General features: G+C 45.7%; 1 long non-coding RNA gene across 2 annotated transcripts; it reads right to left on the minus strand.

Annotated features, from left to right (window-relative positions):
• Positions 1-4,011: 4,011 nt before the first annotated feature.
• Positions 4,012-21,034, minus strand: Gm3143 (predicted gene 3143). 2 transcript variants are annotated; one of them, NR_038347.1, is made up of 5 exons: positions 20,930-21,034; positions 14,539-14,730; positions 5,749-5,871; positions 5,191-5,314; positions 4,012-4,049 (listed from the first exon to the last, which is right to left on the minus strand). It is a non-coding gene; the product is annotated as a predicted gene 3143 (long non-coding RNA). The 2 variants fall into 2 exon arrangements; NR_038348.1 differs by lacking the exons at positions 4,012-4,049; positions 5,191-5,314; positions 5,749-5,871 and adding exons at positions 13,995-14,301; positions 18,339-18,409.
• Between the last annotated feature and the right edge of the window lie 961 nt (positions 21,035-21,995).

A 21,995-nucleotide genomic window follows, 5' to 3' on the forward strand; every position in this document is an offset into this window, starting at 1 on the left:
AGGAAGGCATCAGGAGTTGAACAGGTAACTTGGGCCTGAGCCAAGGCTCAGGAACTAGTTCTGGCCTTTGGTTTTTGTTTTTGTTTTTCGAGACACGGTTTCTCTGTATAGCCCTGGCTGTCCTGGAGCTCACTTTGTAAGCCAGGCTGGCCTCGAACTCAGAAATCTGCCTGCCTCTGCCTCCCGAGTGCTGGGATTAAAGGCGTGCGCCACCATGCCCGCCTGGCTAGTTCTGGCCTTTGGAAGGATGGCATGCCCAGGACAACAGAGCAAGCAGGATGAGCAGGGGCCAGGGTTCCCAGTTCACTGATGAGAGCTGGAGAAACAGCAGCCTGCTTAGCCTCCTTACCTAGAGCTCAGTTTTGGTCCCTGCTCTGCTTACAAAGCTGCACTTGGTGCTTGGATCGAAGGAAAACACGGGAGTGCAAGCTAGCAAGTGACATCACCCCCCAGCTCTCCCTCTGGCTTTTACACCTAAATTGCTCCAGGTCAGTCCAGCCAGAAGCTTTTGGGATCTCAGCTCAGTCACCTTTCTGGGTCTTTCCTAGCTGGGGATTCCTGGGGTAGGGGACAATGTGGAAAGGTCGACCAGAGTGTACAGTGCTGGCTCTGGAGGACTGAGACCTGACCACAAGATGGTGGGGGGAGTGAGGTCCGCACTCAGCTTGGAGGTTTCTGGCTGGGGCTTCTCACCTGTTCACACCAGGGAGGATCAGGAAGCAGAGACAGCTGGGTTCTCACACCTCATTTTGTTGTTGTTGATTTAGGGAAGTTTGCTTCTTGCTGGTAAGCACAATAGGTTTCTATCTTTTAAGCGTTAATATTCCCAAGTCTCAAGAAAAATCCCCTGTCATAGTAGCTTGAGCAATAAAAATATGAGGCTTTTATGAATGCTGGAAGATGAATTTTACCTGATTACAGTCCAACATGTCTGCTCGCTTGTGGTTAAGGGTCTCCTCCCAATAAAAAGAATCTTAGACATGACTATAGAGACCTGCGGACAGACTTAGAGCATCCAGGATTGCACAGTGCCTGAGGCTAGACAAAACAAGATTTCTGTTTCCTTCCTTCCTTCCTTCCTTCCTTCCTTCCTTCCTTCCTTCCTTCCTTCCTTCTTTCCTTCCTTCCTTCCTCTCTGTCTTTTTCTTTCTTTCTCTTTCTCTAGCTCTCTCCCTCCCTCCCTCCCCCTTCTCTCTCTCTCTCTCTCTCTCTCTCTCTCTCTCTCTCTCTCTCTCTTTCTTCAGATATAGTCTCATGAGTCCCAGGCAGCTAAGGATGTTCCTGCCTCTACTTCCCACCTCTACTTCCCAAGTGCTGAATTATGAATACTGTGCTCATGGAAGAAAAAAAAAAATCCCATGCCCGCTTTCCTCAGTGCCAAGGTTGGACCCCAGGCTTTGTGAGTGCTAAGTGTGCACTCTACTGCTTGGGCTATAGTCCTGGTTCTTGACTTTTAATTTTGATATTTTTTTTTCAGAGGAATGAAGTGTCTTTCTACCCAATTCATATTTGCAGCTCCTTCAAGCCCCAATTTCTACTGAGATGTCTCCAGTCATGACGTAACTCAGGAAAGTGACAGTTAAGGCTGTTTTGAGCTGTTCGACAATTTGAGTTATGTTGGGGGCTTCTCTTGGATCTCTTTGGTCCTAGGGATGGTTGAAAATCCTGCTGACTCCATGGCATGTGTTTGCCTCATCTGCTTGGGATACTGAAAACACATGTCAGGAATGGTATGGTCGGGGCAGGAAAGATGGCTCAGCTGTTAAGAGATGGCTGCTCTTCCAGAGGACCCAGGTTTGATTTCTAGTACCTACTTGGCAGCTCACAACAGCCTGTAACTCCAGTTCCAGAGGATCCAAAACCTTCACACAAACATGCATACAGTCAAAACACCAACGCACATGAAATCAAAATAAAAAACAAACAAAAGGATGGTGTGTTCCAGACACCCAGAGCTCTCCTTGGGGCACAAATTATTTCAAAATTTCTCCCAACTTTACGGGATGTCCCAGAGGTCGCTAAGTTTGAGAGGGGAAGGTTAAGGCTGAGCGGTTGCAAGAGCTGTTCTTTCAGGGCTGATTGTGAAGATAAAAATGATAAAAGGTGTTTTACAACACCCTCTAGCATCCGCCTGGGAAAACCAGAGACCCCGAGGGCCTCTGGGTGGGGTCTCTTGAGCTTGGCCTAGGGACATGGCTGACCGAAGCTGTACTGTAGAGGGGAAGGTAGAGGGAAAGGTGACAAGGTCGCAGCTGGCTTTTGGGTTTTATTTGTTTGTTTAGAAGTTCTCCTAGCCTGCCTGGATTTGCTGCTGTCCCCCTGCCTCACCTTTCCCAGTATGCGGATTGTAAGTCAGGGCCACCATGCCTGGCATGGACATTACTCTTTCTAAATGAAATTAACCAATTTTAGAGAGGGGTTAATTTTTCTATTTTTTTCTTTAAATGTGTCATGTAGTTTTAATCATTCTACAGGCTCCAGCATAAGGCTGGAAATAGCAGTTGAAAGATCTGAGTCTAAGCGGGCGAGAAGGCTCAGCAGAGAAGAGCATTTGCCACTCTTGCAGAGGACCTGGATCCAGTGGCCAGGACCCACATGGAGGCTCACAGCCATCTGTATCTCCTGTTCCAGGAATCTGATGCCTTCTTCCAACCTCCCCAGGCCCAGGCATGTATATGGTACACACACACACACACACACACACACACCACACACACACACACCACACACACACACACACACACACACACACACACAAAGTGCTTATAGACGTCAAATCAAAAATAAAATCTTTTTAAAACATATAAATAAATATCAGAAGGGAAAAGGTTGATGTGGGGAGCCTACATCTTAATACCAAGTCCTAAAATGTCCTAAAATAACTATGGCTTCACAGGTAAGGGCACTTGCCCCAAGCCTGACAACCTAACATGAAACTCTGGAAACCTTATGTGGAGAGAACCAGTTCCCACAAGTTGTCTTCTGACCTTCACAAGCATGCTGTGGTATGAGTGCACATGTGTGCGCACGTGCATACGAGCATGCGCGCGCGCGCACGCGCGCGCACACACACACACACACACACACACACACACATATTCTAAATAAATAACTAGGAATACCATCATTTCATACCCAATAACACAGTGTTATCATTCAGCAAATGGTCCACAGTACTTTCTAGTGGCCGACCGGCAATTTCATATATTGATAACTGTCAGGAGCGGGTTGCGGTGGTGGATGTCTTCAATCCCAGCTCTTGAGAAGCAGAGGCCGGCCAGGAACTGTGAGTTTGGGAATAGCCGAGGCTGCATAGTGAGTGCCTGTCTCAAAAAGAAAAATAATAACAGTAAAAATGAGGGGAAGAAAAGTGTTAGAAGAAAAATCCAGCCAAGGTGCGGGTTTGACCCGGGTGAGATAGGGAGCCCTTAGAGGGTGGGGTGGGGTCGAGGGTAGGGAGTTCAAGGCCAGACTGGACTACAAGTGAGAAGTGGCCTCAAAAATAAACAAGATAAGGGCTGAAGTAGAGTCCACAGAAGGCCAGAGTTCTAGCGGCTTTAGACCAGGTAGCGACTGTGTCCTTGCGAGAATGTCCTTGAGCAGGAGGAAGCTTAGTGACCACCTGAGTTCCCAGCAGTGCAAACAGGAAGTTCAAGAGCCCGGAAGTCTGCGTAGTCTGGGGATGGATGAGACCTGAAGTTTCTGACTGAGCCCAGCGTCCCCTTACAGCCCAGCCTACTGCACCTCCGTAATTGCGACTGGTTCTCCTACCTGTGTGTGCTCCTCCTGTGAGGTACTGTAGGTTAGGAGAAAGCTGTGGTCTTCTGGAGGAGGTTTGAGGGGACATCACCAAGGAGCCTCATCTTTTTGTGATGTCATTCTCGTGACTCCACAGCAGTATTTCAAGAGAAAGATCTGGATTTCGGTGCTTCCTGAATAGCCACACGCTGCTGGGAGCCGGCTTCCCAGTGCACAGAGTCATAGGGCACTCCCAGGAGAGCCGAACCAGCACCAGGGCATCTAGGCACATCGAGGTCGGCTCTGAGGGTCTTAATAAAATAATGTTCAAATGAAAGCTCCATGATAATCTTATTAGAATTAAAAGGAAAACCCCAGGGCAGGAGAGCTCTAGATCTCAGTATCAGCCCGAGGAGGAGAATGGGAAAGAGGAGAACGCTGGGTCTTTTGGGTTAATGGCTGCAAGGTCCTTCATAAGGGACAAACAGTCATGTGGCCGGGAAGGCAGCTTTAGAGAAGTTAGGAAGCCCGAAGTATTAGAGAAAACATTCTTAGTTCGGGCCAGCGACTAAAAGAAGAGATAAAGAGAAGGGGGGCGCTGTACTCTAGGAACCTCTAGGCTGCACATCTTGACTGCACTGCACCAGAGTCAGGAATTCTGGGAAAGAAAGATACAGCATTTCAATAAAGGAAAATGGTCTCTCTAGCCCTGGTTAAGATAGGCCAATCTTCCTATGGGTGTCCCTTGACCAGGTGTACAGCTAGAATATTATATCTCCACATCGACTAGCGATTCAATTCCCTCCGCCGCCCCCATTTTACTTCTTGTGTTTTTATTTTGTTTCGAGACAGGGCCTTACTCAGAGACCCTCCTGTCTCTGCTTCCTTAGTTGGGGGGAGGGGTGTCAAAAGCCTATGCCACCATTCCCAGCATCAGATTCTATTCTTTTGACTGATTTTCCATTAATGGGCTTTTACTGCTAGTCTAACTAACACCAGCATTCTGTAGATGAAGAAGAAGACTGCCAGGAACAGAGCCCAGGACTGTCTGAAGGCGGGCAAGGGTTCTGCAGAGGGAACCATTTACATTCCCAGTTGACTTTCAGACAGGTTCTCCTTATCCTGCCCAGGCTAGCCTTGATCACGTGACCATCCTCTTTCATCATCCCAACCCACCCTGGGGTGATAGCCTGCCTCACCCTGCTTGACTCCATGAATTACCTTCTAGAAAAAAAAATAGATTTAAAGTATATTTAAGGGCAAATACCTATTAGTACCCTAGAACTGTAAGCCACAGTGACAAGGTCTGCCCACAGTTTACTCTGCCAAGCTCGACAGCACCATGACACACATCATAACTTGCCCATTTGTTTTCCACAAGAAGGTCTCAAGAGAATAGAGTGTATCCTTCCTCTTCCCATGGGCTCCCCAAACCCCAGAGGACTCTTTTACCTGTCAATCATTTCCATTCCGAAGCTTACAGACTGTCTTGGAGGGCAAGGAAGGGTTTGGGCCACAACAGTGAAAGAGCAGTGTAGGGCCTTCCTGTTATTCACTGGGGAAAGAGCAATCATTTCTGGGGAAAAAAACAAAACAAAACAAAAACAAAAAAGCAGAGAAAGGAAAAGAAGTGTAAAAGAGAACCATCCCTAAGAAGCAAGGCCTTTTGTTCTGTGGTCGGACTTAGTTCAGTCAGCAAGTCTGGGCCAAGTACACTGTATCAATGCTGTCATGCCTGCAGGAACAGGGGAGGCAACGCCAACTGGGTTGAGGGTGACAGCCTTGGAAGAACCATTTTAGGGAAGCTGGCATCTCCTCAATACCCTCGAAACGCTAAGGAGCTTCAGATCTACCCACCAAGCTTCTCGATGCTGGCACACACCTATGCATCCAGGACGGGAAAGCGGGGCAGTTAACGTGACCTGAGCGCCATAGTGAAATCCCTTCACAAAATTCCAAAGGCCAATCAGACCCAATCAAACAAAGCAGAAGCGAGTGTGGTGGACCTACCTAGCAACAGCTGCAGCCCTGAGTTCCTGGGTTCGACTTTAATGTTTGACTGCCATCTTTCCTGTGATGGGAGGCCGGGTGCAGGACACATACATCCACTTAAGAGTTGCCGTTTTTGGAAGGCTGTAAAATATAGAATTAGGAAAGTGGAATCAGTTAACCGAGGGGGTGGCGGTAGCCTTTCAGAAGAGGGTCAGTGCGGTGCAACCTCCTTTTCCTATCTTGAGTTCACAGTCTTCCACACCTGTGTGGTTTCCTTCCCAGGAGAAGCCTAAGTGTTCTGGAGAGAAAGGAAAAGAAAATCAAAGCCTTCAGAAACAGCCCTGCCAATACTGATCTCTTAGAGCTGAAAAGGAAGGTTCTACCTGGAAGAATTTAAATGGAAAAGAAGGGAACTCACAGTAGAATGTAATGTGCAAGACAGAAGGAGAAATTATCACGCTTGTCCAGTCGAGCATGGTAGCACATGCCTGAAATTCCAGCACTGGAGAAGTGAAGGCTAGAGGATTAGTGACTCAAAGCCAGCCTTGGAAGACAGGCAGGAGGATCAGTAGTTCAAAGCCAGCTTGGTTACAGACTGAGTTCTAGGCCAACCTGGACCATATGAATCCCTGTCTCAAACAAACAAACAAACAAACAAAATCCAAAAGGCCCAACACCAAAATTCTCTACTACTTAACTGCTGAGAAAGGTGTGCTCCCCTCGAACGTCATGTTCAATTGGCCCCAACAGACCCTAGTATCTTCTAGTCATCAGCTTTTGACTAGCTATAGCACCAGATGTGAGTTCCTTCCCCTAGAGTCTTGTGCCAGGAAGCATTTGGGAACTCCAAAAGACCACCAAGGATCCGATATAATAGCACTAGGCTCTCTTTATTACAAGTTCAGGCTTGGGCTCTCCTCCAACCCCAAACCCTCAGCAGGACAAGGTTTTATAGGAAAATAGGAGCAAGCAAGGGGGTGAGGGAGGCGGTGTCCAGTCTGTCAAGTATCTAATAGAGTGACTATAAGCCGACAGGTGGATGCTCTGAAGCAAGATCGTATACAATCACAAATAATCTGACAGTATATTGGAAACAATCAGACTAATCTTTGATTAACTGTTGCTAGGAAGTAGCCAGGGAGTAACTCTGGCCAAGGACAAGGTGTGAGGTCCTTTCTGGTGCCTGGGTGCAGCTTGGGTCTGCAGGTCAAGTTTTCAAGCTGTTTTTCTTTTCTTTAAGATGGAGGCCTGTCCCAAGATGGAGTAGGTTTGGCCTCTCAGGATTGGCACTGATTCCAATCAGAAAGTGGTTGGTTACCCCCATTACAAGCTTGCCTTCTAAACGACTACATCTCTCTCTATCTTAAATTGTCTCTGTTGTAAGCTGTGGTCAGAGAAGCTTTTAAGGTGTGACTTCAGACCAGGGAACTGGTCAAAGTGCTAAGTGTCAGTGGTTCTTGAAGGCTCAAGGCTCAACCATAAATAGGACATCTATCTCACGTCCTCAGAGAGCATCATAGAAGAAAAGGACAGAAAGATGGTATGAGCTGGAAGGGATGGACTGTTGTATGTGTTGTCTTTCGGGTACAGCATGAATTCATAGCAGCCGTAAATATCTGCAGAAGACCTGCACAATATTGGGCTCATCAACATCTATAGGTAACTACTGGTTACTAAGGAAGAGAGATACATTCTTCATTGTTGTAACTACAGGTAAGGTGCTTATGTTCCTATAAATAATCTCTCACCCATGATCATATATTCTACCTAAATGAAACTCCTTGGATCAAACAGGCACTCAGCATGAAGGAGGGGAGATGAACTGGGACTAAAGCCCTCACTGTTTGCTTACTAACTCTTTCTCTCTTGTTCTTTGTGGGGACAGGGTCTTCCTGTGTAGGCCTAGCTGACCTACTGCAACTTACTAAGCAGCTCATACTTTCCCTAAGCGTGCAGTTATCCTCCTGCCTCTGTTCCCTTAGCCCTAGTACATCTTTCTAAAAGGAAATTAGTAGAAAAGCGTTTTGGCTTGAGGCTTGAGAACTTTGAAACTTTTCTAATTTTATGCTTAAAACCCAATAGTTAGACTAGATGTGGTGCTAGCTAGTTTTATGCCAACTTGACACAAGCTGGAGTTATCTAAAAGGGGGGGAACTTTAACTGAAAAAAATGTCACCATAAATTCCTGCTGTATGGCAGTTTCTTAATTAGTGATTGATGTAGAAGGTTCCAGCCCATTGTGGGTGGTGCCATCCCTGGGGCTGGTTCTGGGTTCTTTCTATTAGAAACCTGGCTGCACAAGCCACGAGGAGCAAGCCAGTAAGCAGCACTCCTCCATGACCTCTGCATCAGCTCCTGCCTCCAGGTTCCTGCCCTGCTTGAGTTCCTGCCCTCACTGCTTTTGATGCTGAACTATGCCCCCCCATCCCCCCCCCCAGGTTGCTTTTGGTCATGGTGTTTGATCACAGCCATAGAAACTCTAAGACATACACACCTGTAATCAGGAGGTAGAGGCAGGACCAAGAGTTCAAGGTCATTCTTGGTTATTTAGTGAGATTGAGGTTAGCCTGAACTATGTAAGATCCCATTTGCCAAAAATCCAAGAGGAACGGAGGGGAAAAAAACAAAACAAAACAAACAAACAAAAAATAGAAAATCTGGGGCAGTTGTTTATTATATTCTAGCTCCGACACATTTGGAAAACTTGTATATTTATGTAAAGCTCCAATATCTGGTCTAAGGGCTACTACTCAGTATGGTAAAGATGTTTGTTGCCAGTCCTGAAGACTTATGTTTGAGTGTTGGATCCTACCTGGTGGAGAACCAACTTTCACAAGTTGTCCTTTGACCTCCACAGGTGGTCACATTCAATCAAACAAAACCCTAGTTATGGACTGCAGAGATGGCTCAGCCACCGACTGTCTGTCCGTTGAGAGCCCTTGCTATCCTTGCAGAGGACCCACACTGGCTGCTCACAGCTGTCTGCTCACAACTGTAACTCCAGTTTCCAGGGAAGTTGGTGCACATGTATAACATGCAGGTAATCACTCAAACACATGAAAATAAATGGTTCTTTAAAAAGCAAAAAATAGGGCTGGTGAGATGGCTCAGTGGGTAAGAGCACCCGACTGCTCTTCCAAAGGTCCGGAGTTCAAATCCCAGCAACCACATGGTGGCTCACAACCATCCATAACAAGATCTGATGCCCTCTTCTGGAGTGTCTGAAGACAGCTACAGTGTACTTACATATAATAAATAAATAAATAAATCTTTAAAAAAAAAAAAAAAAAAAAAAAAAAAGCAAAAAATAAAAACAAAGTTTTAGATGGTCTTGTCTTGTGTGTGCTCTGTTGCCTAATCTCTACCGCTATCAGACAAAAGGTCTCTGCACCCATTTTCAAGGGGGGGAAAGTAAGACTTGTATGATAAATATCCAATCTCTGGTTGATATGGAATGAAGAAATCACCTGCAGTTCACACACCCTTCCCTACAAAATCTTCTTTGCTCCTTTGGACAAGCAAATAATTCTCTTCTTCTCTTTTTCCAAACCAGAGGGACCTTAATGCCCTCGGTTAGAGAGAATCCTGTGTCTTAAAATATTAATGGTTCATGCATGGAGAGAGAAGTAGTTTTCCAAACCAGCCACCCTCTCAGGGGTGGGGTGGGGGGCAGGGGATTCTAAAAAGCCCAATATGCCTGCTTTCTTCACCACAGTCCTTGCTAAGAGTCATAAGCCAAGAGATAAAACAAAAGGCAAAAATTAGTTTTGTTCTCAATCTGCCTTGGTGGCCTCTCAAAGACTTCACGTCATTACCTAAACGGTGGATGTATGTTATGAGCAGAAAATCCAGAAACAAAACTAATTAAAAGTGTTCAGCTGAGAGATGGGATTGTCTGTCTTCTTCCTCTCCTTCGGTGTCTCTTCCTGAATACAGGCAGACACAGATTCTGGCCCCCAGATTTCTCTCTGCAGAGTATACTTTACCTTTTGGATAGGACTTTAAAGTCTTTAAACAGCTTGAGACTTACAGTTTGCCACGGGAGCATGAAGCAAATCCCTGTTTCTAGTTTTTGAACCGGGAGCTGGAGTGTAAGAACCCCTCGCAGGAAGTCGCAGGCGGTGGGAAAGGGGAAACAAGGTCATTTTCAACCATGCACATTGAGGTTGAACCTTTAAAGTCAATTCTAAATTTAATTGAAAGCCGAGGGCAGAGAAGCCAAGATCGGAGCGATGTGGTGATTTATTCTGAAGCCTGTAAGAAGTCGCGCGGCTAGACGTGGATGAACTGGGGCTTTAATAAAACGGCACTGGGGAAAGCCGCGGGGAGAGGCACAAGAATGGGAACTGGGCTAGATGAAGGGTCCCCAGGCCTGAAAGGGATCCGGGGTCTGCGTGAGCACTGTTTGCCCAAACTCGGCTGTTTTTCTACCGGGATGGATGCACTTAAGTGATCACATCAAAGAGAAAACCCAGGATCACATGAAGCCGGACTCAGTACACAGTGCATTTTGCATGAAATCCTCAAGTGTCCAAATTGCAGGAAAGACTGGAGCAGAGGGTGTCCAAGACTTGTCTAGTAGTGTTTCTCTCTGAGATATAGGTGAAGAGAAACGATCTTTTATTAAGGAACTGCAGGGCTCAACAGCTGTGCTCCCACCAAGGTCTACAAGTGTGCTCCCTTCAAATGATATCGGGCCATTCCTACAGAAAAATCTCTAATGAGTCCTCAGAACCAAATTTTCCCCGTTGGCAGTTGGTTCAAGAACAATCTTTCCAAGTTAACAGGGGGAAAATACAGAAAGCTACCAACAACCTCATGTGAGAAAGAATAGGATTGACCACGGACCTCTTGGGTTCTAGGCTCCTGGGTTTCCCAGAGGCCTGCTGACCCTCCTGTGGTGGGCTATGTGAGCTGTCTCTGCTCTCCAATACTGGCAGGCTTTTCCTGTTTCATCTTATTTTAGTGTTATTTTACATTTTCTTTTGAGAAAGGGCCTGGCTGTGTAGTTCGGACTGGCCTGGAACTCACTATACAGACCAGGCTGGCCTCAGACTTGCGGTGGTCCCTAGCCTCTGCCTCCTCACCACTGGGGTTTCACATCTGTTCGCCCATGCTGTCTCTCTCTTTTAGATCAGTTTCTCATGATAGACAGTCCTGTAACTCCAGCTCCAAGAGGATCTGAGCCTTCAGGCCTCTGAGGGCAACTGTGTTCACATGCGGCTGCCTCAGATCCTCCCCTCCCAAGCACATAATTAAAAGTAATAAAAATCACCTTTCCTGCCCGGCAGTGGTGGCGCACGCCTTTAATCCCAGCACTTGGGAGGCAGAGGCAGGCAGATTTCTTTCTTTTTTTTTTTTTTTAAATATTTTTTATATGTAAGTACACTGTAGCTGTCTTCAGACACTCCAGAAGAGAGCATCAGATTTCGTTATGGATGGTTGTGAGCCACCATGTGGTTGCTGGGATTTGAACTCAGAACCTTTAGAAGAGCTGTCGGCGCTCTTAACCGCTGAGCCATCTCACCAGCCCCGGCAGGCAGATTTCTGAGTTCCAGGCCAGCCTGGTCTACAGAGTGAGTTCCAGGACAGCCAGGACTGCACAGAGAAACCCTGTCTCAAAAAAACAAAAACAAAAAACCAACCAACCAAACAAACAAACAAGCAAACAAAAAAATCACCACCCCCTCTCCCCCAAAGATAAGGTTTGAATGATCCAGAAAGTTTGCCCCAAGCAACGAACCTTGCTGAAGGGTGTTTTTCAAACACTGGCTGTGGCTGTCTGTAATGGTCCTCTCTTTCCTTTCTCTTTTTCTAATTGTGTGTTATACAGAAGTAATTATTTTTTTAAAGAATTATTTATTTTATGTATATGAGTACACTGTAGCTGTCTTCAGACACACCAGAAGAAGGCACTGGCTCCCATTACAGATGGTTGTGAGCCACCATGTGGTTGCTGGGAATTGAACTCAGGACCTCTGGAAGAGCAGTCAGTGCTCTTAACCACAGAGCCATCTCTCCAGTGCCTGTTTCATTGTTTTTGCTCTTGTTTTGTGTTGTGTTTGTTTGCTTGCTTTGGGGCTTGTTTTGTTTTGTTTTGTTTGAAACTGGCTCTGTTATAGCCCAGAATGGCCTCGAACCCCTGATCCTTCTGCTTCTACCTCCCTAGTGTTGGGATGAATAAGCACACATATTCTAGCACTTGGGAGGCAGAGGCAGGTGGATTTCTGAGTTTGAGGCCAGCCTGGTCTACAGAGTGAGTTCCAGGACAGCCAGGGCTACACAGAGAAACCCTGTCTCAAAAAACCAAAAAAAAAAAAAAAAAAAGAGTACTTGCTATGCAAACATGAGGACCTGAGTTTGAGTCCCAGTACCCATGTAAAAAGTTGGGAGCAGTCTCTAGTGCTTGCTTGTAACCCTAGTGCTAGAGGAGAGGAAAAGGTTGGAGACCAGATGATTGCTGAGGCTTGCTGCTGTTAATCTCATTCCTGGTTCAGTGAGAGACCTGGCCTGAAAGGACTAAGGCAGAGAGGAGCAGAGGAGGACCCCCATCTCATTCACATGGGTACACGTGTGTGTGTGTGTGTGTGTGTGTGTGTGTGTGCACATGTGTTCTCACAGACATACATGCACACATACAATCTTTATAGGAAAGCTGGGTGTGGTGATACATCCTGTCACCTCAGCACTTAGGCAATTAGGACTATCAAGAATCATTCTTAGCTATGTGGTAAATCCAAGGCTACGTGAGACCCTGCCCAAGACGAAAACAAACAGCCGGAGAGAATGCTGAATGGGTAAAGGCACTTACTAAACAAGGTGACCTGAGTTCAATTCCTGGAACCCACCTACAAGTGGAAGCAGAGAACTGACCTCCACGTGTGCCCCATATATAGCACCTGTGACCACATAGATCTCACACATAACACACAACAATAATAACGAAAAAAAATTATATATAGGAATGATTGTCAGCCGTGAGATCTTTCCCTTGGTGAAATCTGCAATCACTATGTGCATGCTTCCTGATGCCAGGACCTGTGTGGTGTAGAGAATTCTGTTTAGAGAGCTATGGAAGGTGCCTGTGACCAGCGGCTTCCTCGGGCGAAGCTTCAGATAGCCTGCTAGAGGAGTCTAATAGCTACATTGTTGGCGGCATATGAATAAGTCTAGATGACATTAGGACTTGGTGTCTTATCTGACGACCAGAATCCCCAAAGGTCTGAAGGATTTCCCTCATGACAAAGTTGCTTCTGTTGTAGCTGATGGTGTTCAGTTTTCTACTCTTAGGCTATCAGGGTCGCAGCAGGCAAACACAGGGAGAGATCTTGGAAGTGTCTCAGAGGCCCAGCAGCAAGACTGTCTTCTGTTCTGTGAGATGAGGATGCTAAGACCTGCCTTGGAGATCTGTTGACAACCTAGGTGTGATGTTTGTGTAGCTCTGAGCATAGCACCAGACCGTTATGCCCACTGTTAGACTGAATCAGCTTTTTCTTTCTTTTTTTTTTTTTTGGACAGGATTTTTTGTAGTCTGGAATGAGCTCAAATAGTCAAAAAACAATGTTGAATTTCTGATCCTCCTGCCTCTACCTTCCTGGTACTGGGGCTGCCTGAATGTACCATCATTTTTAGGCCCTTTAAAAATTGTGTTTATTACTACTTTCTATCTCTGTGTGTAGGTATATGACTGTTGATACACGTGTGCTGTGGCAGTCAGAAATAAATTTTTAGGATGGTCTCTCTTCTACCATGGTTTCTGGGGACTAAATTCAGTCCCCAGATGGAAGCAGCAAATATTTTTGTACTACCTGAGCCAGCTCAGTAGTTCCACACCCTCATTTATTCAGTGCTAGGGCTCTGTGCATCCGAGGCAAACACGCTACTAACTGAGCTATACCTCTGGCTCTGCATCAACTTGAGAGTCTAATTTTTTTTCTCCAAACCTCAGCTTGAGTTTTATATATTATGTAAAATACAAAGAGGTCAGGTATGTGGGTGGGAGAGTTGTCTCAGCTGCTGTGGAGTCTGATTTGGAAAGGATACAAGACGTCATTTTGGGCCACAGAGAGAGAACATGTTTTAGCTAAAACAATTAAAAAAAAAAAAAAAAAAAAAACAACAACCAAGGACACGGCTCAGGGACTCGGGCCACGTCTTGAGGAAGTTTCTAGCACTGTTCTCAGAGTAAGGTCAGTCTCCCATCATCTATCTGCTGAGAGTTTGTGTTTGCTAATGTTCTACCTTTAAAGGAGCTTAACAAACGCCGCTGTCATAAACTTTAATTCTACAGCAAAAACGTGACTTTCCTATGAGCTATGAGTACAGAGAAAGGGCTGCGGAAAATGCAGGAGTTAAGCCAGCCGCACGGAGGGCTGCGCATGCTCATGGACACACTTCAGTCGGCTCTGGCTCTTCCGGTTTCTTCATTTGGAGACTGCTGACCAAGGAGTGGGTTCCCCAGCAGGAAGGAGGCTCAGGGGGTGACTCTCCGGTTTAGGGCGAGGAAGCTTGAGGGAGGTTGTAGGCTTGCTTGCAGGCTTCAGCAGGCTTCTAGATCTCTCTGAGGATCAACTGTACGATGAATAAATGGCGGTTCCTCACAGAGTTCAATGAGAAAATGAACCAGAGGGCCCGGGGGTGGAGCACGGAACTCGGTAATTGGGGTTGAAATTACAGAGAAAAAGCGAAGTCCAGACACAAACAGTTCAGATTCACTTTGAAATCATCTGAGCAGAAGGAGAGGGAAGAGAAGAGAAGATGGGGAGGGAGAGCCATCAACAGAGAAGGAGGCAAGTTCAAGGGACTCACAGTTTCTCTGGTTTCCATGGTTGGTTGGTTGTTGAGAAACGGGTCCTGTAGGCCCAGCTGGCCTCGAATTCTCTGTACATTCAGAGCTGGTTTCGAACTCGGATCCTCCTGCGTCTACTTCCTTAATGTTTGGAGAACAGGCATAAACAACCATGCCTGGTTTGACCTGTGATCTTAGGCAGGTGTCTTTCCCTAAGTAAGAGAGAGAAAGGGGACATGGGAAAGGTGGGTCTGTTCTGGATTATAAAAGGCTTTGTGCACCAGAAACCATGGGTCTTGGGATCTTGATTATTTATTTATTAACATCCTGCTAGGTCCATGTCTTACCTCTGGCTTGTATGCCTATCCAGCATTCTGTGTCTCTTCTCTAGTTTCTTTCCCCACCCCCCACCCCCATTTATTTGCTTGTTTGTTTTGGTTTTGTGAGACAGGATTTTCAGTGAAGTCCTGGCTGTCCTGGAACTCCATCTGTAGGCCATGCTGGGCTCAAACTCACAGAGATCCGCCTACCTCTCTGCCCCCAGAGTGCTGAGATTAAAGGCATGCACATGCATATGATTTCTTGAAATGATGACAATGGGCTGAGGATGGGGCTTAGTGGGTAGAGTTTATGAAGTCCTACATTTGATCCCAACGCTGCATTGATTGGTGTGGCAAACTCTCAGAATTTTAGCACCAGGGAAGTAGAGATAGTTCAAGGTCATCCTTCTCTATACAGTGAGTTTATGGGCAACCTGGGCTATTAGAGACCCTGTCTCAAAATAAAATAAGGACTGAAAGGATGGCTCAGTGGGGTAGAGGATGGGTGGAGACTTGCTGCATACACTTAATAATCTGAGTATGATCCCTGAAATGCGTGACAGAGGGAAAGAATCAACCCTGGAGAGTTGTCCTCTGATCCTCACCATAACTGCAGTGACATTTATGAGTCCAAAATTACACATATACACAATAACAAATAAGTAAATAAATAGATATTAAAGAGCAAAGACAAGCCTGGCATGTGATGCCCACCTCTGATCCCAGCACTTGAGAGACAGAGGCAGAGGGATTTGTGTGAGTTCAAGGTCTTCCTAGGCTACCTGGTGAGTTCCAGAATAGCCAGAGCTACATAATAGAGAGACATTGTCTCAAAAGAAAGGAAGGAAGAAGGAAAGAAAGAAAGAAAGAAAGAAAGAAAGAGAGAGAGAGAGAGAGAGAGAGAGAGAGAGAGAAAGAAAGAAAGAAAGAAAGAAAGAAAGAAAGAAAGAAAGAAAGAAAGAAAGGGAGAGAGAAAGAGAGAAAGAAGGAAAGAGAAAAAAGAAAGAGAGAAAGAGAGAAAGAAAAGAAAAAGACAAGACAGATGAGGTCATGTTGGGGGACCTGGGGCTTCGAGACAGTATTGATTTGGATCTGAGAGACACAGGGACTTAGAGAAGGGAGTGGGCAGGCCTCCAGGGCCCCTGCCTCCATTCTTAGCTTTGCCCAGCACAGTGAACTTGCATCGCTGTGTCTGAGAATTGTGTCCGGTTCTCATATGTGCTCACCACACACATAAAACTCAAGCAGGACAGCTCCAGCTTATAGACTTGGGATTGGTCCTTTCTCCCAGGCTACTCTCTCACCTCGCCACACTGTAGGCATAAGTCCTTTCATCTAATTACAGAATCGACTCAGACATATTTTAGTTGAAAAAAAAAAGTCTAGCATCATAAGCATAAGAGAAGTTATTTTGAAATCACCAGCTCCAAATGCCCTCCAATAGTACATTGCTGTTGTAGTGGGTTCTGGTCACATGTGGGTGGGGCACTGTATGCTCTTTTCAGAGCACAGGGTCACATACTATACCACCCAGCTTCTGAGTTACAGCCTCATTCTTTTCTGCCTAGTGTTTTGTTAGATGGTAGGTAGGGAATTTTGAAAATACTCCTGTGTTTTAAGTGTGTGGTTTTAATTTATGAATTTATGGAGGTACTTGTTATACATATTTGTGAAGCTTTCCTTTTTTTTTTTTTTTTCTTTTTTCTTTTTTTGGTTTTTCCGAGACAGGGTTTCTCTGTGTAGTCCTGGCTGTCCTGGAACCCACTCTGTAGACCAGGCTGGCCTCGAACTCAGAAATCCTCCTGCCTCTGCCTCCTGAGTGCAGGGATTAAAGGTATGCGCCACCACGCCCAGCCCGGCATTGTGAAGCTTTCCTAATCATAGAACTCATGCAAACCTTTCAGTCCCACCCCCAAGATGGCTTCTTCCATAGGACTGGAAGGGAATGGGACAACTATTTTTGAAAATTACTTTTATCTTTTTAATGTGTATAAATGTTGTTCCTATGTGTATGTACTTGTGCCGTGTGAATGCCTGCTACCACAGAAGTCAGAAGCCGGCTTCAGATCCCCGGGAAATGGAATTTAGATGGCTGAGGCCCTTGAGAAAGTGCTTGGAATCGAACCCAGGTCCTTTGCGACAGCAAGTGCTCTTAACAGCTGAGCCAACTCCAGCCTCAGAAAAGAAGTTGATTTGTTTTTGTTTCTTGTTATTTTTTTAAAATTTTTATTCTTTGTGGATTTTACATCATGCACCCCCATTCCACTCATGTCCCTGTACCCCCCAGTACCTGCCCTGCATCATTGCAACCTCCCTCAGAAAAGGAAAAAAAAAATAGTTGTGGAAGCTGTAGTGTGTCACAGTGTGTCCCACTGTATACCTTTCTGCCCACACCTCTTTACTTGCAAATGTTAATTGCAGTGAGTCCTTGTTGCGTCTTGAGGCCTCTGGCTTCTGCTACCCTGTCAATACTGACCCTCACCAGGATTCCTCTGGGATATCCTGTTGTTGCCCTGTGTCACAGAGATCCTGCAGCTTTGGATCTGCAGGACTGGCTCCTTCATGCGCTGCAGCAGTGCATAGATGGGGTAGATCAAAGCCCTGGACCTGTGGTTGAGACCCCTTTGGAAGGTCACATATCAGATATCCTGTATATCAGATATTTGCATTAAGATTCATAACAGTGGCAAAATTACAGTTATGAAGTAGCAACAAAATAATTTTATGGTTGGGGTCACCACAACATAAGACACTGTTTTAAAAGGTCCCAGGATTAGAAAAGTTGAGAACCTCTAGCAAAGATGGACAGGAAGAGACCAGGGACAAGAAACAGCCCCCAAGGACACACCTGCTTCCTCTCATTAGGACTCACGTGTTGAGGGTTGGTCTAGTGCACTGTGTATTCGGATGCCGAGTTTTATGCCCGGAATCTGTTTGCAGTCCAGCCAGTGATATGGCCAAGCATCTTCTGACTCAGTGCTATATAAAAATTGTTTCCCTGGGTCTCTGGTGGATTAATAAATTGCTGATCAGACTGTGCCTGGGCAGGAGAGGACAGAGGAGGCAGAACATCGGAGTCCAATGAGGGAGTCTCTAAGAGACCAGAGAGTGAAGTTGGAGAGGGAGGAAGAGAGGATATAGAAAGACCATGTGGAGCGACCAGGAAGAGTCACCATTAGAACACACAGGGAGCATTGTGAGCCGGGGCAAGGCTCAGATTGATGATAAAGGACCACCTAGCTGAGAAGTAGATAGCTTTATAGGGTTAGAATTAATTCCTTAGGACCTGCCCAGCTTAGTGCTTGCAGATTATTAATAAATATAAAATCTATGTCATTTACTTGAGAGCTAAAATGGGCTAGAGCAGGCATAGAATCTCCCTACAGTTATTTGGGAGCAAAGGGGGCACAGAACCGCCCCCCCCCAATACTCTTACACTCCACCTCCTATTGTCCATCCCCTCCAGCACTGTGAACCATGTCAACAGAGCAGAGTCTTACCTCAGGTGAGTAGGCTATCTGATGTGAAATAGACCTTTGGTCACAGGTTCCTGGGAAGATTCATAGAATATCTTGTGACAAAAGGCAGAAAATAAAAGTGAAGAAAGAGAGAACATCAAAGTCCAATCTTTTATTATATCCTATTGTCAGAACTCAATCTCCTCCCCCAGCCACCAACCTCCACACAGAGTTTCTCTGTGTAGCCCTGGCTGTCCTGGGACTCACTCTGTAGCCAGGCTGGCCTTGAACTCATAGACCCTCTTGCCTCTGCCTCTGAGAGTGCTAGGATTAAAGGCATGCAGCACTGCAGCCAGCCTGAGTGTTCCAACTCCTCCTCCTCCTCCTCCTATAACTTTTTATTACTTCTTTGTCAATTTCACATCATGTATCCCAGTACACTTGTCTTCCAGTCCCTTCATATCTCACTGTGGAAGCTGTAGCGTGTCACACACCCTGTCCACACATCTTTACTTCTGATGGATGTTACTTCCTTAAGGACACCCCTCCATTTGGTCAGTGTGACACTTCTGCAGCCCTGCTTCTGAGAAGCCTTACTGCTGCTTGCTGACTGCTGGATTTATTGTGTGTCATGCCCCATTCTTCCTTCAGGGAAGAACTGTAAAACTACCTCTAGGTTCCTAATATTTACAACCCTGTTTTATTTATGTAAAAATTTCAATGCCTGTTTGCATGTCTACACACATACATCAAATTGCAAATGTAAGAAAAAAAATTCAAATATGCTCATGTTCTTAGCGTGTCTTGTGTGGCTCATTTTGATCTGCAGTCCCAGATCCTCTTACTCTTCCTTACAGGAAATATGCCTTCTGAGTCTCTGAGCTCAGTACACTTCCACTGGGCTGTACATTTCCCTATGGCACACATTTCTCTGAATCCCTTATAGAAAATTCTCAGCCTCACGATGCCTGTTTGATGAGTATTTGTTGAACAAATGAATAAATAGCTATGCATTAGCTTTGGAGTGGTTTTTTTTTAAATATATATATTTCTTTCTTTCTTTCTTTCTGTTCTAACATAGGGTCTCATGTAATCTGGGTGGGCCCTACCTCTCTGTGCAGCCAAGGCTGGCTGGCCTTTCATCCTTGATTCTGCCTCTACCTCCTGCATACTGAGATTTGCCATCATACACAGTGCAATTCTGTGTTGGAGATCAGAACCCGAGCCCTTCCACACACCAGGGAGCCTAGCAACTGAGCCACATGACCAGCCCTATAACTGGAATAGTTTATCGATAGTATTGATTTTGTTGTTGTTAAACAGTTGTGCTTCATTCCACCTTCATCTATTAATGTATTTGTCTTATAAAAAGGTGGGATGTACTCTGGGGTGAGACCCTCTGTCTAACCTCTCTCTTAGCCTTTTTTTTTTTTTTAAGAACTTTTTCTCTTGGGTTGTTGGAAAATGCGCCCCTCAATTCTAACTCTAGGCTGAAGGACAGTGTGTGAGAAGACCTATCCATCTAGGTGTATGGGTGTTTGGAGGGGTGTCTCTGCACAGCACTGAATCCTCTCTTAGGTTCTGCACAGTGCTGTCCTTAGCTATGCCTGATCACCCCCAGGTCACCTACTTTCTCCAAAGAATAAACCATCAGTCTTTTGCAGGGATGGGGAGGGTGCCTTCTAAGCTTTACAGGCAGGAGAAGAGAACCAAGAGTCCCCTTGGAGATACAAGATAGCTTAAACGTGTCATAAGAAAATTTAAAAAGGCAAAATCAGACACAGGTGTGGTGATGCATACCTATAATCACAGCATTTGACGCAGGCTAGCCTGGGCTGTATTAGGCTAGCCTGGGCTATGTAAAAATCCTATCTCAAGAAACAGCAAACAGGGTGGAAAGATGTTTCAGCAGTGACTAGCACTTGATCTTCTTGTAGAGGTTTGGTTCCCAGCCCTCAGATGGAGGCTCCCAACTACCTGTAATTCCAGCCTCAGGAAATCTGACACCCACTTCAGGCCTCTGAGGGCACTGCATGCTTTTAATACAGGTGAAAAGACATAGGCATAAAATAAAAATAAAGGAAAAACTTACATAATAAAGAGGAAACAACAGCTAATCAACCAAACAAAAACTAGTGTTTTGAGGCAAACCACACCTGAGATCCCAGCTTGGAAAGGCTGGTGAGGGATCACCTGGTTTTATGAGGTGCTGGGAATTGAACCAGAGTTTCAGGTAAGATGATCAAGAACTTTACCCACCGAGATTCATGTCCAGTCCAAATTCTGCTTCTCAGTTTTTTTTCCCTTTAAGCAAATTTGACTACAACTACTTATTTGGAAATGCACACACATACTCCACAAAGAATGGAAGGGAAAGAAGAAAATTTCCAGACTTAGAACTCAGTTCTTCCACCATGTGGGTCTTAGGGGTTGAACTCAGCCGTCAGGCTTGGCAGCAAGTGCCTTCATCTCAGAGAGTCTCATAGACCCTGTGCTTTGCTTTTGTTGGTTTTGTTTGTTTGTTTGTTTGTTTGTTTGTTTTAACCACTATTGTCTTAGTCAGGGTTTCTATTCCTGCACTAAACTTCATGACCAAGAAGCAAGTTGGGGAGGAAAGGGTTTATTCAGCTTACATTTCCACATCGATGTTCATCACCAAAGGAAGTGAGGACAGGAACTCAAGCAGGGCAGGAACCTGGAGGCAGGAGCTAATGCAGAGGCCATGGAGGGTGCTGCTTACTGGCTTGCTTCCCCTGCCCTGCTCAGCCTGCTTTCTTATAGAACCCAGGCCCCGCAGCCCAGGGATGGAACCACCCACAATGGGCTGGGCCCTTCCCTTTTGATCACTAATTGAGAAAATGCCTTACAGCTGGATCTCATGGAGGCATTTCCTCAAGGGAGGCTCCTTTCTCTGCGAAAACTCCGGCTTGTGTCAAGTTGGCGCACAAAACCAGCCGGTACAACTACGTTATAGACATTTTTAAAAAATGACTTTTAAGACTCCTATTAAGCCAGATGTGTTGACATAGCTCAATATTTGGGAGGTAGAGGCAGGAGGATTGGGAGTCATCCTTAGCTATAGAGCTACTGGAGACCCTATTTCCAAAACCACAAATACTTACACGGACACATACATGCACAAACAAACAAACAAACAAACATTTGAACTCCACAGAACACAAGTGGAGTGACCTCAGAGCTCCATCTACTTTCTCTCCCTCCATATCTAGATGGAAAGACCCAGGGTTCCTAGGAGTTATGGTATCAGTGGGTCACAGTGATGGCCCAGAACGGTGTATCATTGCCACTAATTAGCCTTTAGTGCAGTCATGATATTTCATAACTCAACACTTGGAGGACTGAGGCAGAAGGATTGTGATTTGAGATCCTTGGGCTACACATAGTGAGACCCTGTCATAAAATGTTTTATAAGTAGTGAGAAAAAATGGTATTTGCTTAGTTAGTTCCAGTCTGGCGTTAACACGAATTCTAAAATAAGGGCACCACCACGGCCCCGCAACTGCTCTCCTGGAGCCTGTCATATGGGTGGCACACTAAGTCCTCATGGAGAGATGGACAGCCTAAGATGACAGAGGACAAGCTGAGCACAAGGCTGAGGACAAAGGACTGCAGAGGCCATTGGAGCTCCAGGCAGTGGGAGAGTGGAGATTGTCCCTGCAAGGAGAAATAAAAGCTGCT

Source organism: Mus musculus, chromosome 3 (assembly GCF_000001635.26).
Source record: "Mus musculus strain C57BL/6J chromosome 3, GRCm38.p6 C57BL/6J".
NCBI lineage: Eukaryota > Metazoa > Chordata > Mammalia > Rodentia > Muridae > Mus > Mus musculus.